This window comes from Phalacrocorax aristotelis, chromosome W (assembly GCF_949628215.1).
Source record: "Phalacrocorax aristotelis chromosome W, bGulAri2.1, whole genome shotgun sequence".
NCBI classification, from domain to species: domain Eukaryota; kingdom Metazoa; phylum Chordata; class Aves; order Suliformes; family Phalacrocoracidae; genus Phalacrocorax; species Phalacrocorax aristotelis.
The window spans coordinates 27,360,859-27,378,958 of record NC_134310.1 but is presented as its reverse complement, the minus strand read 5'-3'; the positions used below and the strand labels follow the sequence as shown (position 1 = coordinate 27,378,958).

Sequence of the window (18,100 nt, the reverse complement as noted above, 5' to 3'; positions counted from 1 at the left end):
CAGCCTGAACTACCTGCTGGTTATTTTGATGTTCTTCAGTGGCCTGACTCTTGGGGACGTGAGCATTCACATGACGTACCTTTACAACCAGGTTCCCTACCCGGGCAGCAATATCTAGCCACAATGTGGCAGCCTAGATGGGTTTTCCTCTACACTGCCAGTTGCTTTGCTTCCATTGCTGTAGCCAGCCCCACAGGTAATTTGCCACCATACAGGAGTCAGCTGTTTAATTCTTTCCATTTCCAGGCAGCTACTCCAAAAGCCCACTTGTACCCTTTTGGGTCCTTGAAATACCCTCTCCTGAGGTAGTCTATGCCACGGATGCACGGAGCCTCTGGGCCGGTCACAATGGGGTGCTTTTGCCACTCCTTCCCGGTTAGGCTCACTTTGGCCTCCAATACAGTTAGCTCTTGGGATCCCCCTGTCACTCCATCAATGCTGATGGGTTCTGCCCCTATATAGTTTGATGGCATTAAGGTGCACTGTGCGCCGGTGTCCACTAAAGCTTTATACTCCTGTGGGTCTGATGTGCCAGGCCATCGGATCCACACAGTCCAGTAAGCCCGGTTATCCCTTTCCTCCACCCGGCTGGAGGCAGGGCCCCTCTAGTCCTGATCATGGCAGTCACAACTCACTTCCTGTAAATGTGAATCAAGAGTCCCTCTATTACACTTAGAAATAAAATCTGCACTTCTACTCCTCTGTCTGGGGACCTGCTCACTGGAAATTGGAGCAGCAGCTTTCGTGGAAGAACCTCCCTGAGTGATTGTTCTTCCTTGCAGTTCACGCACTTGTGCCTCTAGGGTCGAAGTAGGCTTGCCATCCCACCTCATCATGTCCTCTCTGTGGTCACGCAGGTAAAACCATAGGGTGGCCCGTGGTGTGTATCCTCTCCTTTGAGCCAAAGGACGCTTATTCCTAACAGCTGAGACACTACTCTGTAGAGGTGGGGAGCAGGACATATCTTCTTTGAGTTGATGGACCTCTTGGGATAGTTTCTCCACAGCGGAGACGAGCGAGGAAGAGATATTTGTTTCGTAATCCCGGAGTCTATCAATCACCTCTGCCACCGTTGGTGTCTCGTCATCTTTCCAGGACATTACTGCCAATGAGTTTGCATGCGAAGATGGTGCGCTCCGTACAAACTTCCACCACATGGGTCATGTGCACTCAGCTTCATCTGGATCTTTGGATGACCGTTGATCGTCCAGGTCACTATAAATCACCTCAAACACAGCTAATTCCCTTAGATACTGGATGCCTTTCTCCATGGTTGTCCATTTTCCTGGGCGATAAGTAACATCTTCTTTAAAGGGATACCTTTCCTTCACTCCAGACAGGAGTCGCCTCCAGAGGCTGAGGGCTTGTGGTTTTTTTCCAATTGCTTTGTCAACGCCCCCTTCCCCAGAAAGGCATCCCATTTGTTTGGCTTCTTTTCCCTCTAGTTCCAGGCTACTGGCCCCATTATCCCAGCATCGGAGCAGCCAGGTGGCAATGTGCTCACCTGAACGACGTCCGAAATCTTTTCGTATATCTCACAACTCGCTCATGGACAGGGATCGGGTGGTCTCTATTTCATTTATTACTTCTTCCTCCTCTCCTCGTGACGGCCCTGCTTTTTCATCATCATGTTCTAAACGAGTTGACGTCTGTTTCCAATATTTCGTCTTGTTTATGGGGGCAACTGATACTGGTATGGGTTGATTCTCTGAGCCAGCTCCAGTACTTGTCGTGGGGGTTTGAGTGGCTGCAGTGCCTGTAGTCAGGGCTGGAGTGACTACAGTGCCAGTCACTTTGCATTTCAATCCATAGGCCTTCTCTTCCGCTTGGGGGCACTGAATACTGTTGAGCAGGACTCAGTATGCATGGGCCAGGCCCCAGCACGTTGCAGTTATCTGTGTCTCTCTGGGGTTCCCAGCATAACAACATACTTTCTCCAAATATTCTACTAGTTTTTCAGGATTCTGCACTTGTTCGGGGGTGAAACTCCAAAACACTGGGGGTGCCCACTGCCCTAGGTATTTGCCCATGCTATCCCAAATGCCCTGCCACTCGTAACTATCAAGCCTCGGGGCAGATTTCTGGGTGATATTCTTAAATTGCTTAGTCAAAACCAAAACAACATGCCCCAAAACTAACAATAAGTGCATCTTAACCACCCAAGGATGTTCAAGATACAAAAAGGTTGTTGTAATATAGGCAGAGACATCATAGAACAAAGTTGCAAAGATATTATTCTGTATTTCCTCCATATAAAATCTCTCCGAGGAGGAGGTATAATTGCTAATTGCCTCAACAAGGTGGTATCCCAAGTACAGTAAGGGTTTCAGCAAAAACCCCAAATACCAGATAAAGCTGAAAACGAGTGTTTGTATAACAAATCTCGTAGCCAAACCTTACTCATCACAGCAGAACACAGCAGACTAAAACCAACACCAATCTTTAACACCAACTGCAAAAAGGACAACATGGTGCTGTGACCAGCAGCTGTTATTATCTCCAACCCTTGAGCCCCATGTTGGGCGCCAAAAAGACTGTCGTGGTTTAGCCGGCAGCTCAGCCCCACACAGTCGCTCGCTCACTCCCCCACCGGTAGATGGGGGAGAGAATCAGAAGGGTAACACTCATGGGTTGGGATAAGAACAGTTTAATAATTAAAATTAAAAGACACAACAACAGAAATGCAACGTAAAGGAGAACAACGAGAGGCACAAAACCCCGGGGCGGGAATGGGGGGGAATGAACTGCTGAAACAAACCACACGCGACGCAGCTGCTCACAACCCAATGCCACATCTCCTCCCAGCTGCAAACTGCCCCCCTTTGATATAATGGTCATGGTGTCACGTGGTATGGAATGAACCTGCCATTGGCCAGTCGGGGTCAGCCGCCCCCACCATGGCCCTGCCCCTCCCAGCCCCCCCGCCACGCCACGCGGCAGAGCGAGGGAAGCTGGAAAGGTAGCTGACCCCCACGGTGAGGAGAATTAACCCCTTCTCAGCCAAAACCAGCACAAATGTTTATTTACCTGTAAAAGTTAAATGGAAGCTCTCTGAAGTGACATCAACTTCTTAACAGAAGAGTGTTTGTGGGATGTGCATCCCATCAGCAAAAGCTCCTTCAAGAGGCTTAATACCTACCAGCTGTCTTGTCTCTGACAAAACATTGTGACTGAAGGGATAGAGGACAAATAAGCTTAATAAAAATCAGTTGTGTCACTTAACGGGTTTCTTACCCCACTTGATGACTGTGTGCTAATATAAGGGTCAATACGGGGTGGACGGTAATATGATAGTTTTGGGTTTTAGGTCTTCAAAACAAGATTATCATTTGCCACAAGCATATATTTGCTTACCAGTGTAGCAATTTCATATATTTTAGAGCGCTCTGTATCAGATGTTTTTGTTCCGAGGCAAAAGGTTGGAACAGTAAGAAGGAATGGCTTTTTTTGGATCTGGTATAACTTTAGAGAAAGGCAGCTTGAGCAAGGGTTCCCCCCCCCATGAGTCAGTACTTCCAGTTCAGGACAAGGGTGTGAAGGTGACTAAGTAGTTCATTTGAAATAAGATACTTTGAGATTGGCAAACAGGCATCTCCTTAGTGATCAAAATTAGTAGATTTGATCACCACAACAGTAACCTGTTGGTTAGTGATTATATGTTGTTATAAAGAATGAAAGAGAATGTGTTAGGTTCCCGAGATGGCACTGACAAAATGCATAAGCTGTACATCTCGGTCTCCTTTACAGAATTTAGGTTTTCATTTTTTTCCTGTCACCTCTTTTTCAGAACACTTCATTAAAAATCAGCAAACTGTGGGATTACCGTAGGGTGAACCAGCAAAGACTAAGGTGATTTATAGCATCTCTTGTTGAGCAGTTTGGTCAACGACCACAATGTCTGGGCTCACTCACATCTGATTTCTTCTGCTTGAAATATGCAACCTAACCAAGAAGGTCTTGAAAAACCCCTTCTTCGGTTGTGAGCAGAACAACTGTCCTGTAGGTGGGATGCGAAGTAAGCAGATTGTGCTCTTCAGAATTAGGCTTTTATTGACAACTGACTCCCATGTAAAATGCTTGTGGAAAAGGAACCGGAGCAGAAAACACTAGTGTCGCTGTTGGTTTGGTTTTTTTTTTCAGCTGTTTGCCTTCCCTATGGGGGCCTTCTTTGCCTGCAGTAAAGCTATCAAGATTAATCACTTCTGCGATGTGCAAGACTCTTTAGGCTTCAGTGGAAGTCATAAGGACCTGCTGCTTTGTTCAGGCTCTTGCTACAGAAGAGGAAGGCACTAGAACAAGTTACTGGTCAGGAGGACCAAAAAAGGTGCTGTGTTTGTTCATCCCACAGAGTAAACAGTGGACAAGTCGGATTAAATTATCTTGAGAACTACCTAAAGACTTTAAGATGTGGTTTTCTTTTTCTAGTACTTAAGCATTGCATGGACCACTTTATAATTGGTTTGCATTTCTTATTGCTGTCCAAAAGTACATCTGTCCTAAGGTACTGTGCTTTAAGGAAATGCACTTTGGTACCTGGTGAATGGTTAGTGTGCTGTGTTGCTGCAAAAATATATTAAAGGTCTGTAGATATAGTGAAGACTTTCATGACCCCAGGCAGTAGCCATCAGGCTTGGTAGAGTCTGAAAAATAGTGGATAAAGGAGAAATGGAGAATTTGACCAATATCTGAGCAGCTAAGAAAGATATTTGCCCGCAGGGTGCCAAGATAAACCCCTTTATGTTTAACCAGGTTCTCTCAAAGAGCTTGTATGTTGCATCTTTCACAAAAACAGCTTGCCTGTCTCCCCCTACTTTGCACAAAACCCTTTTTTGTGGGAGGGTTTTTTTTTTGGTGCTTGTATGTGTCTGAAGACTTTCAGCATGGAAAAGTAAGAGGCATCGGTAAAGGGAATTGGAGAAAGGAGTGGTTGCCAAATATGCAGTAGAAAAGGAGAGGAAAAGTACAAATCAGTACAGTGAAAAGTAAGATTAGCAGAAAGAGTCTTCCCTGAGTAATTAATTAACTTAAAAACAGTAGGAAATGTTTTTAAATTGTAGTCATGAAGGATGCATTTATTCCATTCTGAAATCTCCCCTGCTGCTTGGTTGTGACTGGTATATAAGAGAAGGTGAATTCTTAGTAATGGTTTGATTGCATTTGGTGATTGCCAGGCATTAAGTTATAGCTGAAATACTTTGACTCCTTAACATGTTTTAAAAACTAAGATGATTTCAGTGCTTTTCTCTGATTAAAAATGGCCAAAATTCCTAAATTCTGAGGATTGTAAAGACTTCCCCTCCCCGATCCCTTTTATGGGAATGAATTCTCATTGCTGTATATTTCTGCATCATTAGTTTCATTTAGCAAAATTTTACCAATTTAATTGGTAAAACCACAATTCTTACACTTTTGTACCTCATTTTGGAGTATGTGTGAAATCTAATGAATGATCTCTTGGTATTAGGAAATATTTGTATAACTGCTTTTTCTCTCTGAAGAAAGATCAAATCACATTCTGTGCGTGGTGCGTGGTTGTGGGGTTTTTTAATTTATTTTTTCTTTTCTCCAGCCTCACTAACAGCACCAAAACTTCCCCAAAAGAATTTCCTGAGCAGTGCAGTTGAATAAACACTTTATATGCCAGGAAAGCTGCAAAGCCATCCTTATTAAGGGAACTTTGCCACTTTGCAGATATATAAGTGTATGCTTCGGAGAACTAACTTAACTGTGATTGGAATTATAAGGTCTACTTACTGTTTGTTGGCTTCTTTTCTGCAAGTGGGCAGAAAGCAACTGGAGGGTATGAAGAGAAAATGTGGTTTAGCTGCTGAAATCAAAGCTTTTGGGGTTTTACAGTATCAACGTTCATTTCTACAGCTAAGATCTGTTAGTCCTTTTCTGGTACCTTTGGGTATGTGCGGTACCCAATTCACTTTCTTCTTGGAAAATTGTTCTGTAGGGACGTCATAGGTGTTTCTAGCAGCAATTAAAGTTAATCAATAAAAAGATTATGATTTTTAGATATATTGGGGAACCCGGTGACAGTGTTTCTTTAGGTGAACGTTTTTATTTGGACCATTTTTTGTCATGTCCCAAAGTGCTGCATGGTTGTTTACTGCTGGACAGAAATAACATCTCTTATGTCATGAAGATTTTGCAGTCTTTGGGATGTGATGAAATGTGCCTTAGCGAAGCCGAGGTGCAGAGCAGTGAGGATTAAAGCAGTACATGCAAGCACTTGTTCAGATCAGCGGTGACCTATTTGACCTCCTGTCTTTGGTTTGACTACCTCCCTTTCAGTGGGCCTAGAGATGTTTTGAGATATTTTGTGTGCTGCTTGGAAAATAGGAACATCTTGTATTTGGGAATAAGCTAGGACAGAGAATTGAGACTGTGACAGAAAGAGGCTAGTGAGTTGCAAAAGCTGATTTGCTGGGAGCAGAAAGTTGAGGATCTTAATAAAGATGGCAAAAGAAGCAGGGCTCCTGGTTTACTGCAGCTTTCCCTGCTCTAGTAAAGCAGGATGAAACACATTAAACAAATATTTCCTGTGAACAAACACTAGGGCTGCGCAGCTGCTTTAGAGCACTAACTCTGGCATGCTTTAGACGACTAACTCTGATCATGCCCATGAACTCTAGTTTGTGGGTTTTTTTTCTTTTTTAGACTGTTCTGTATCTGTGGATGCGATATCTGTTTGTAAATTGTGTAGGTAAGTGTTGTGTAGGATATTTAGTCCACAAAGCATTTGATCCTTAGGTATAAATACTATTGTAATATGAATGAGTAGACAGAATTCAAATATATTGTGTGGACAGTAAAATTCATCTATTGGAGCTGAACAATACCTACAGTCAATATATCTTCTGTGTCTTCTGTTGCATGCAGAATTATATATATATTGCAGTAGTCTCATAACTGTGTAGGAACTTTTACATTAGGATTTTGTAGGACGTTTTAGTGTCTCAGAGGTGAAAGATGGTCTGAAACCTACAGTTCTTGGATGCGAATAGGAATCAGCCAAAAACCTCAGTGCAGCAGCTTTGCTAATACTTGAATAAGCAGCATCGCATCTCAGACGTTCTTGTCTTTACAGTGATATTGGCTGCTTTGCTTGAAAGGAAAACAATGTCCATTTGTTTTAGTTCATAAAGCAGCAAACTATAAAGGTAACCCAAGTGCTGTTATGTATGGAAATGAAATTCTGTTAGGTTTTCAAATGTATAATAGCATCACTTCTTAATTTATTTTCACAAGGTTGTGTTAAAGACCCAACCTAGAGACCGGATCTCAGATGGCATGGTAAAATCGCCTGCATGACTGTCTCAAATTCTTACACTTCAAAGTATTTATTAAAAAAAAAGGTATATATGAACTGCATTATTCAGGTTGTCTGCAGAATCAGTCAGACAATCGTGGCAAGGATAGTTTTGGAAGGGGGAGCTGGCTATACTGGACGGATTAGCAAAATATCAGCATTGGCACTTAAGTTGTGACACCAGTAGGAGATGTAATACTGAATAGAACTATAATTATGTGTATGAAATTATTTCACTAGAAGGCTTAGAGAGTGTGACAAGTTTTTTTTGAAGTTCAACAGTACACGTACTATACCTTGAGTTATGAGCTCAGACACAGCACATATGTATTGCTGAATTGCTTTTAACTTGAAAAGGAAAAAATATATTATTGTAAACATTGTTAATAATGAATATTAAAATCTTTTAGAAGGGACAGTAAGCACGGGATTTATATCTACCCCCAGCTATTTGAGACTGGAATGAGTCCTGATGTGCAAAACAAACTCCCTTGTCTTTGCTCTGAAGCATCTGCTTCAGCATCATGGAACCAGGTTCTGGGACCAAGAAGATGTTGAGTTTAATAGAGCATGTCAATTGTAGCCCAAGCTCTGATTCTTTGGGGGTGTTCCCAGCTTATTTAGAAAGTAATAATACCATATAACAGTAAATGACTTGCTAATAAATTATGTCTGTATTTTTTTTGAGCAAATAATTAGATTAATTTCTTTTCAAGAGAAGACTTAACTTTTTTTTTTTTTTTAATGAGCCATGCATTTATTTAGTGTATTTCAAGAAAAAAAAGAACTTTTAGATTTCATTGGTAATTTACTGCTGGGGTTAGGACTGACTTTTCTGGAGGGAAAGGGGATTTCCTACTGTTTGGTGTTTCTTGTGGCTATCCCACCTCAGCATGTGAGGAAGCAGAATCTGTTTAACCTTGTGTTCAGAATTGACTTTGGGATCCCCTAGAGTAGCCTTTCTGTGCAGCAGGGGCTGTTGTGAAAGTCAAGTTTAGGGAAAATCATGGATAAGTGAGGATTAGATACTACTTAAAAAATACCGTGGTAGTAGTGTTCCAAATACTGACCAACCTTTTATGTCATCTAAAGACTTGAACCTCTACTGTCTTAGCTAGCATACAGTGCTAGAGGCACAGCAGTAGTGCCTCCGAAATTTGCAAATTGCTTTCGATTAAGTGGTTATGTGTTTTATTTGAGTGATCTTTTCAGCTAAAGGCAGCTGTTTCTAAAAGAAACGTCTGCTATTTAATAGCATGTTTGAAAATTATTTAAGATGGTGACTGGAATTTAATATTATTTAATAGCATCTGTCTTGGAAATGTGTTGGAGGTCATGGATAGCATGTAACCATCTAAGTTAAAGCATTGGGGTTAATCTGTTACTGTTGTTAAAATGCCAGGAAATTAAATGTTGATTATTTTTTTTTTAAATGATTTTAAAGTATTTTTAGACATTTGTCCTGTAGGATACTCATGAACTCTGAAGGAAAGACTTGTTTCCTCTGTCACCTGATGGCTGGAGTTCCTCAGAAATGTCTTACTATAACACTGGGCCTATGGCTGTTCAGGTTGTAGGAGCTGAGGGTGCTCAGGTTGTATTGTAAAGTCATCGCAGAGCACTTCAGCAAGTTTTGAGATAGCCAACTCCTTCCATCAGGAATTTACGTTTTGTTACACCCATTGTATTTTGTTTCTAAGTATGGCCATCTACAGTATCAGTAGAATTTGCTGAGATTTTTACTTTAGAGGAGTATAGTGAATATAATGCTCTTAAGAGAGGGAAAAAAAACTCCCAGGATATAACAGAGAGAAAAATCTGCATGTTTATTTGATTGCTCTAAGATTTCTTGGCTCACAAATGAGTAAAGGCAAAGCTTGCAAAGTCCACATATCTGCTAACTAGCTCTACAAGTATTCAGAACTCAAGCTAATAATTGGATTCTTTTGACAGATCTCCATGGCTTGATGATTATTTTATTTAGAGGGAAAAAAATCAGCTAGTACCTTATTTTTCTGTCACTTTGAGGAAGGACTGTGGAATAAAAAAACGTTCTCTGCAGTTTGGAAGGTGCCAGCCGGGTGCTAGGGAGAGCTCACAAAGGATTCTAGCCAGCAGCCTGTCCTGTTGCTCAAGAGTATGGCTTTGGCCACAGAAGTGGACATGTTCTAGGACAGTGTGAATTTGACACTGACTCTGAAAAGAGACAATAAATATTTTGCTAAAACTTGCTTTTAAAGCACTGTTTGTTTAGGAGGATTTGTTTTAACGGAATTTAATGTACTGGGATACTGCAGGAAAGTATGCAGGCTCTTAAAGAACTAGCTTGCAACCTGTTCCCATCGCTCTCGTATTGCTGGGGAAATGGGTTAAATGAGGGGCTTTGGGCTTATTTTCCCAGCCTATACTGTCCCCTACAAAAAAAATTACAAAATAATAAACTTTTTCCTTATTTTTGTAGGATCTCACCTTCTAAAGACGCATTTATTACTTAATAGCATCCTATATTCTGTTCTTTGTCTGTGCTGGCATTTTGTTGTTTCTGAAATACTTGGGTACTGTGCATTTGCTCTAAATATCTGTCATGGTTTTAGCTCGGATAGAGTTAATTTTCTTCACCGCAGCTGGCATAGCGCTGTGCTTTGGACTTAGTATGAAAACAATGTTGAGATAACACACAGATGTTTTGGCTGTTGCTGAATAGTGCTTGTACTAGTCAAGGACATTTCTAGCTTCCCATGCTCTGCCAGGTGCACAAGAAGCCGGGAGGGGAGGGGGCACAGCTAAGAGAGCAGATTCAAACTGGCCAAAGGGATATTCCATATCATGTAACGTCATGTCCAGTATGTTAAATGGGAGCAGCTGGCCGGGGGAGGGAAGGGGCAATTGGAGCTCAAGATGGGCAGACTTGGTCGGCAGGTGGTGAGCAGTTGTATCGTTTGTATTTCTGGTTTTTTTTTTCCCTTTCTCCCTTTTCCTTTTTATTATATCATATTTATGGTTATTATTATCGTAATAATAATTATTATAATTATTGTATTGTAATTATTAGACTGTTCTTATCTCAACCCACAAGTTTTGGGGTTTTTTGTGCATTTACTCTTCCGATTCTCTCGCCGTCCCACAGGGGTGGGGGCAGTGAGCGAGCGGCTGCGTGGTGTTTAGTTGCCGACTGGGGCTGAACCACGACAGTCCTTTTTGGCACCCAACGTGGGGCACAAAGGGTTTGAGATAACAACAGTTGCTGGTCACAGCATTGATTCATCTGTTCTTAATATTAGTTTGTCCAGTCTCTACGACGCTGATTGTAAAGTACATGTTAAAAATTGCTGTTGGTTTTTTCAGTTTGCTGTGCTCTGCAGTGATTAGAGATGTTTTGCCTAGGAGATTTATTATTAAAATACTGGCTTTAACCGTTATTGGTTATTTGGGTCTTGCATGGAAGCTGTTACTGTACTTCAGGTACCACCTCATGGAGACAATTAGCAATTATACCTCCTCCTCTGAGAGGTTTTTTATGGAGGAAATACAGAATGGCACATTAGCTACCATCTTATATAACATCTCCTCCTTCATTACAACAACTTTTCAGTATCTTGAACATCCTTGGGTAGTTAAGATATATTTTCTGGTATTGCTTTGGCAGACGGTGTCAGTTCTGTCTAAGGTTAATAAGCAATTTAAGAATATCATCCAGAGATCTGCCCCAAGGCTTGATAGTTACGAGTGGCAGGGCATGTGGGATAGCATGGGCAAATGCCTAAGACGGTGGGCACCCCCAGTGTCGTGGGGCTTCACCCCTGAACAAGTGCAGAATCCTGAAAAATTAGTAGAACATTTGGAGGAAGTATGTTGTCACCCTGGCAATTCCAGAGAGATACAAATCACTGCAGTGTGCTGGGGCCTGGCCCATGCCTATCGAGCCCTATTTAACACTGTTCAGTACCCCCAAGAGGACAAGAAGGCCTCTGGATCTAAAAAGACAAAGACATGGAAAGCGACAAGCACTGCGGCCACTCAAAACCCCACAACAGGCGCTGCGGCTACTCCAACCCTGGTGACAAGCGTTGCAGCTAAATCAGAGGACCAACCTGTGCCAGTATCAGTTGCCCCTATACTCAAGAAGGAATCTTGGAAGAGAAAGTCAACTCGTTTAGAACGGGATGATGAAGAACCAGGGCCATCACAAGAAGAGGAGGAGGAAGAGGAAGAACATGTAAAAGAAACAGAAACTACCCGATCCCTATCCTTGAGTGAGTTGCGGGATATACAAAAAGATTTTGGCCGTCGTTCAGGTGAGCACATTATCACCTGGCTGCTCACGTGCTGGGATAATTGGGCCAGTAGTCTGGAACTAGAGGGTAAGGAAGCCAAACAACTGGGATCCCTTTCTGGGGAAGGGGGCATTGATAAAGCAATTGGAAAAGGGAAACAAGCCCTCAGCCTCTGGAGGTGACTCCTGTCAGGTGTGAGAGAAAGGTACCCCTTCAAAGAAGATATTGTATTTCGCCTAGGAAAATGGATGCCCATGGAGAAAGGTATCCAGTACCTGAGGGAACTAGCCATGCTTGAGGTGATTTATAGTGTCCTGGACGATCAACAGTTATCCAAAGATCCAGATGAAGCCCAGTGCACATGACCCATGTGGCAGAAGTTTGTACGGAGCACACCATTGATGCGTGGAAACTCATTGGCAGTAATGCCCTGGAGAGAGGACGAGGCACCAACAGTGGTGGAGTTGATAGATAAATTCCGGGAATATGAAGGAAATATCTCCTCCTCGCCCATCTCTGCTATTTAGAAACTGTCCCAAGAGGTCTAGCAACTCAAAGAAGATATGTCCTAATCCCCACCTCTACTGACCAGTATCTCAGCCATTAAGAGTAAGCGTCCCTTTGCTCAAGGGAGCGGATACACACCACAGGCCACCCTATGGTTTTACCTGCATTACCACGGAGAGGAAATGAGGAAGTGGGATGGAAAACCTACTTTGATCCTAGAGGCATGGGTAAGTGAGCTGCAAGGAAAAACAGTCACTCAGGGAGGTTCTTCCAGGAAAGCTGCTGCTCCAGTTCCCAGTGAGCAGGTCCCCAGACAGAGGAGTAGAAGCGCTGATTTTCCTTCTGATCTTAACAGACACACTTGTGATTCATATTTACAGGAAGTGAGTTGTGACTGCCATGATCAAGACTATAGGGGCCCTGCCTCCAGCCAGGTGGAGGAAAGGGATAACCGGGCTTACTGGACTGTGTGGATCCGATGGCCTGGCACATCAGACCCACAGGAGCATAAAGCTTTAGTGGACACCGGCGCACAGTGCACCTTAATGCCATCAAACTATATAGGGGCAGAACCCATCAGCATTGATGGAGTGACAGGGGGATCCCAAGAGCTAACTGTATTGGAGGCCAAAGTGAGCCTAACCGGGAAGGAGTGGCAAAAGCACCCCATTGTGACTGGCCCAGAGGCTCTGTGCATCCGTGGCATAGACTACCTCAGGAGAGGGTATTTCAAGGACCCAAAAGGGTACAAGTGGGCTTTTGGAGTAGCTGCCTGGAAACGGAAAGAATTAAACACCTACCTTGCCCGGTCTCTCGAAGGACCCTTCTGTTGTGGGCTTGCTGAGGGTCAAAGAATAACAGGTGCCAATCACCACCACAACAGTGCACCAGAGGCAATATCGCACCAACCGAGACTCCCTGATTCCCATCCATGAGCTCATTCGTCGACTGGAGAGCCAAGGAGTCATCAGTAAGACCCACTCACCCTTTAACAGTCCCATGTGGCCAGTGCAGAAATCTAACGGAGAGTGGAGGCTAACAGTAGACTATCGTGGCCTGAATGAAGTCATGCTGCCACTGAGTGCTGCTGTGCCAGACATGCTAGAACTTCAATATGAACTGGAGTCAAAGGCAGCCAAGTGGTATGCCACAACTGATATCACTAATGCATTCTTCTCAATCCCTCTGGCAGAAGAGTGCAGGCCAGTTTGCTTTCACATGGAGGGGTGTCCAGTACACCTGGAATCGACTGCCCCAGGGGTGGAAACACAGCCCTACTATTTGCCATGGACTGATGCATAATGCTTTGGAACAAGGGGAAGCTCCCGAACACCTTCAATACATTGATGACATCATCGTGTGGGGCAATACAGCAAAAGACGTTTTTGGGAAAGGAAAGAAAATAGTCCAAATCCTTCTGAAAGCATAAAACAAGGTGAAGGGACCCGCACAAGAGATCCAGTTCTTAGGAATCAAATGGCAAGATGGACGTCGTCAGATCCCAATGGATGTGATCAACAAAATAACAGCCATGTCTCCACCAACTAGCAAAAAGGAAACACAAGCATTCTTGGGCGTTTTGGGTTTTTGGAGAATGCCTATTCCACACTACAGTCTGATCGTAAGCCCTCTCTATCACGTCACCTGCAAGAAGAATGATTTCAAATGGGGCCCTGAGCAACGACAGGCCTTTGAACAGGTTAAACAGGAGATAGTTCATGCAGGAGCCCTTGGGCCAGTACGGGCAGGACAAGATGTAACTAACGTGCTCTACACCACAGCCGGGGAGAATGGCCCTACCTGGAGCCTCTGGCAGAAAGCACCAGGGGAGACCCGAGGTCGACCTCTAGGGTTTTGGAGTCGGGGATACAGAGGGTCCGAAGCCCGCTATACTCCAACTGAAAGAGAGAGATTGGCATCATATGAAGGGGTTCGAGCTGCTTCAGAAGTGGTTGGCACTGAGGCACAGTTGCTCCTGGCACCCCGACTGCCAGTGCTGGGCTGGATGTTCAAAGGAAACCTCCCCTCTACACACCACGCAAGTGATGCTACATGGAGTAAATGGGTTGCACTGATCACCCAGCGGGCTCGAGTAGGAAACCCCAGTCGCCCGGAAATCTTGGAAGTGATCATGGACTGGCCAGAAGGCAAAGATTTTGGATATCACCAGAGGAGGAGGTGACACTTGCTGAAGAAGCCCGACTCTATAACAAACTGTTAGAAGATGAGAAGCAATATGCCCTGTTCACTGATGGGTCCTGTCGCCTTGTGGGAAAGCACCGGAGATGGAAGGCTGCTGTATGGAATCCTATACGACAAGCAGCAGAAACTGCTGAAGGAGAAGGTGAATCGAGCCAGTTTGCAGAGGTAAAAGCCATCCAGCTGGCCTTAGACATTGCCGAAGGGGAAAAGTGGCCAGTGCTCTATCTCTCTACTGACTCCTGGATGGTGGCAAATGACCTGTGGGGGTGGTTACAGCAGTGGAAGTAGAACAACTGGCAGCACAGAGGCAAACCCATCTAGGCCGCCACATTGTGGCTAGATATTGCTGCCCAGGTAGAGAACCTGGTTGTAAAGGTACGTCATGTGAATGCTCACGTCCCCAAGAGTCGGGCCACTGAAGAACATCAGAACAACCAGCAGGTAGTTCAGGCTGCCAAGACTGCAGTGGCTGAGGTGGATCTGGACTGGCAACATAAGTTTGAATTATTTCTAGCTCGGTGGGCCCATGACACCTCAGGCCATCAAGGGAGAGATGCAACATACAGGTGGGCTCGTGATCGAGGGGTGGACTTGACCATGGACGCTATTGCACAGGTTATCCATGAATGTGCAATGTGCGCTGCAATCAAGCAAGCAAAGCAGGTAAAACCTCTTTGGTATGGGGGACGATGGCTGAAATACAAATATGGGCAGGCTTGGCAAATTGACTATATCATACACTCACAAACCCGCCAAGGCAAGCGCCATGTAGTTACAATGGTGGAAGCAAGCACCGGCCGGCTGGAAACATATCCCGTGCCCCATGCCACCGCCCGGAACACTATCCTGGGTCTCGAAAAACAAGTCCTGTGGCGACATGGCACCCCAGAGAGAATTGAGTCAGACAACGGGACTCATTTCCAAAACAACCTCATGGACACATGGGTCAGAGAGCATGGCATTGAGTGGGTGTATCACATCCCCTATCACGCACCAGCCTCTGGGATAATCGAAAGATACAATGGACTGTTAAAGACTACACTGAGAGCAATGGGGGGTGGAACATTTAAACACCAGGGTACACATTTAGCAAAAGCCACCTGGTTAGTCAGCACTAGGGGATCTGCCAATCGAGCTGGCCCTGCCCAATCGGAACCCTTACATACTGTGGAAGGGGATAGAGTCCTTGTAGTGCACATAAAAAATATGCTGGGGAAAACAGTCTGGGTTCTTCCTGCCTCAGGCAAAGGCAAACCCATTCATGGGCTTGCTTTTGCTCGAGGACCTGGGTGCACTTGGTGGGTGATGCAGGAGGACAGAGTCGTCCATTGTGTGCCTCAAGGGGATTTGATTTTGGGCAAAAACAGCCAATGAACTGAATGGTATGCTCTTAATTCCTATATAATGTTGTATGTCATCACTACTATGGTTGCTATATGCCATGTCAATGGTAATTGACAATGGTGGAAATCTCCCAAATTAAGAAAAAGAATGAACTTTCATTGAACCAAGAAAAGTGCAATGGTGATAGAATAAAGACTGACTTCAGCATGCACTAATCCGACGCCACACACACCATCTGCCCTTTCCTGAAAGACTGTTATGATAGATGGAATTAACTCAATGGACATTTTTGTGGACATTTGTGGATAATTTACAGAGATGTTACAGGGGTGGTCAACACCTTTATATTCTATTAAAGGATGAGAAGGCAGGTAGGGGTTATTGAAATTTTATTGGATAGTATGGGACCTGAGCATGATGTAAATGATATGGAATAAGGGGTGGATACCGTCATGGTTTTAGCTGGGATAGAGTTAATTTTCTTCACTGCAACTGGCATAGTGCTGTGCTTTGGACTTAGTATGAAAATAACATTAATAACACAGATATTTTAGTTGTTGCTGGGTAGTGCTTGCACTAGTCAAGGACTTCCCCAGCTTCCAATGCTCTCTTGTATACAAGAAGCCAGGAGGGGAGGGGGCACAGCTAAGAGAGCAAATTCAAACTGGCCAAAGGGGTGTTCCATATCATGTGACGTCATACCCAGTATATTAATTGGGGGGAGCCAGCCAGGGGTGGGCAGCAATCATGGCTCAGGGACCGGCAGCATCGGTTTTATCCCTTGTGGTGTGTGTGTCGTCCCCCACACCCCTTTTTTGGGCTTCATTTCTCTCTCATTATTTTCCTTTTTCTTATATTATCATTATTATTATCATAATCATTATTATTAGTATTTTAATTATTAAACTGTTCTTATCTCAACCCATGAGTTTCCTTGCTTTTGCGCTTCCGATTCTCTCCCCCATCCCACAGCGGTGGGGGGGAGTGAGCAAGCAGCTGTGTGGTGTTTAGTTGCCAACTGGGGCTAAACCACAACATCACTTTATGGAATGGATGTTAAGATTCTCACGGCCAATGTGATGTTTGAAAATGCAAACTTCAACTACCTTTTAAACTTTGGAAAGATGCTTAGATGTTCATTAAAAGCTTTGCATTATTTTTAATATTGGTATATTTTGCTATATTTCAAAGGTAAAAAAATTATTTTGGCATCTGTACTCTTCCCAGAGCTGGGCGTTACACATATTTTTACAACAGAGTTCTCTGCCTCTGCTTTGAATGTTTCCCACAACATAAAAAATGCATGTTGTAGAAAAGGCCAAATCTGATTTGTATGTACACCTAATTTTATATTGTACTGCGCACCATGATTTATATCGCTCATCTCTAGGGTCTATTGCAAATGAAATTATACTTGCCAAAGCATGCAATTACTATAAAGTGCAATAGGCTTTCCCCTCTAGAGAATACACTTTGAATAAATATCATTATTGTCTTTAAGTATCCACTTTGACAATCCCATCAGCCACCAAGCAGGATTTCTTACTTTTAATATCTTCTGTCAGTCATCAGCATGTTAAAAACATCGTGGAATCTTCCTGTTGATCTGATAAAAATCACTGGAAGCACCAGAGCCGTCTAAGTTTAGTATTAATTTGCTATAAACACTTTTCTACTGAGTTTATCACAAAATACTAAGTATTAGATGCTGTGCTAGTGAAACATCAGCACAAGACTGGAAGAAAAGGAGCTAGGTTGCTTGAGCCAGGTGAGAGTGCTGAGCAGGGTCCAACATCCCCAGGGCCATCCATGGGCTTCTCCTGATGCAGCAGCAACATGAAAAGAGAAAACAGCCCAAGGAGAGAGCAGAACAAGGCCTTCCTGAGCTCCTGGCAATCTAAGGAGGAATAACAATTTCTAAGTCACCCCAACTGGAACAACTTCAACAGCTTTTACTTGGGAATTGACAAAATAGGTGGTTACACAACCCAGCAGTGTGTGTGAGGAAACTGGACCCAACCACCCAGGAGCTTCTTTGCACTCCCCTGCGTTCAAGTGCTTGGTGCAGGAAACATTAACAATCTACTTACTTCTACAAATACCTCAAATGATTATAACTGCAGCTCAACGTGTTATCCCTTGGTACACACAGTGAAAGACATCAGATTACGGCCTCACAAACTCATTACACTCAGCACAAGAGATTTAAAAAAAAAAAAGATAAACAGTGCTTGGCATGAAAGCATACAAGGCAAAACCTGGTATCGATTAAGGTAAGATAGAACTTCTCTTTTAAACTAAAATATTTACCACTCTTGCTAAACATTATCCTTCAGAAGTATGAAAACTACTAGAGACCGAGCAATCACCCAGCACTATAAAAAGCATCTGATTCACAAAAACAGAAAGGAAAATACGCTATTTTAGAATCTTTTCACTGATACAGAACGTCATT

At 43.6% G+C, this 18,100-nt stretch overlaps 1 protein-coding gene and 1 long non-coding RNA gene across 3 annotated transcripts in view; one reads left to right on the top strand and one right to left on the bottom strand.

The window, feature by feature from the left end:
• Nucleotides 1-18,100, top strand: part of LOC142049855 (uncharacterized) — a 704,768-nt gene that overhangs the window by 38,203 nt on the left and 648,465 nt on the right. The window lies entirely within an intron of this gene.
• LOC142049850 (UPF0729 protein C18orf32 homolog) overlaps nucleotides 1-18,100 on the bottom strand; it is a 170,064-nt gene that overhangs the window by 139,069 nt on the left and 12,895 nt on the right. The window lies entirely within an intron of this gene.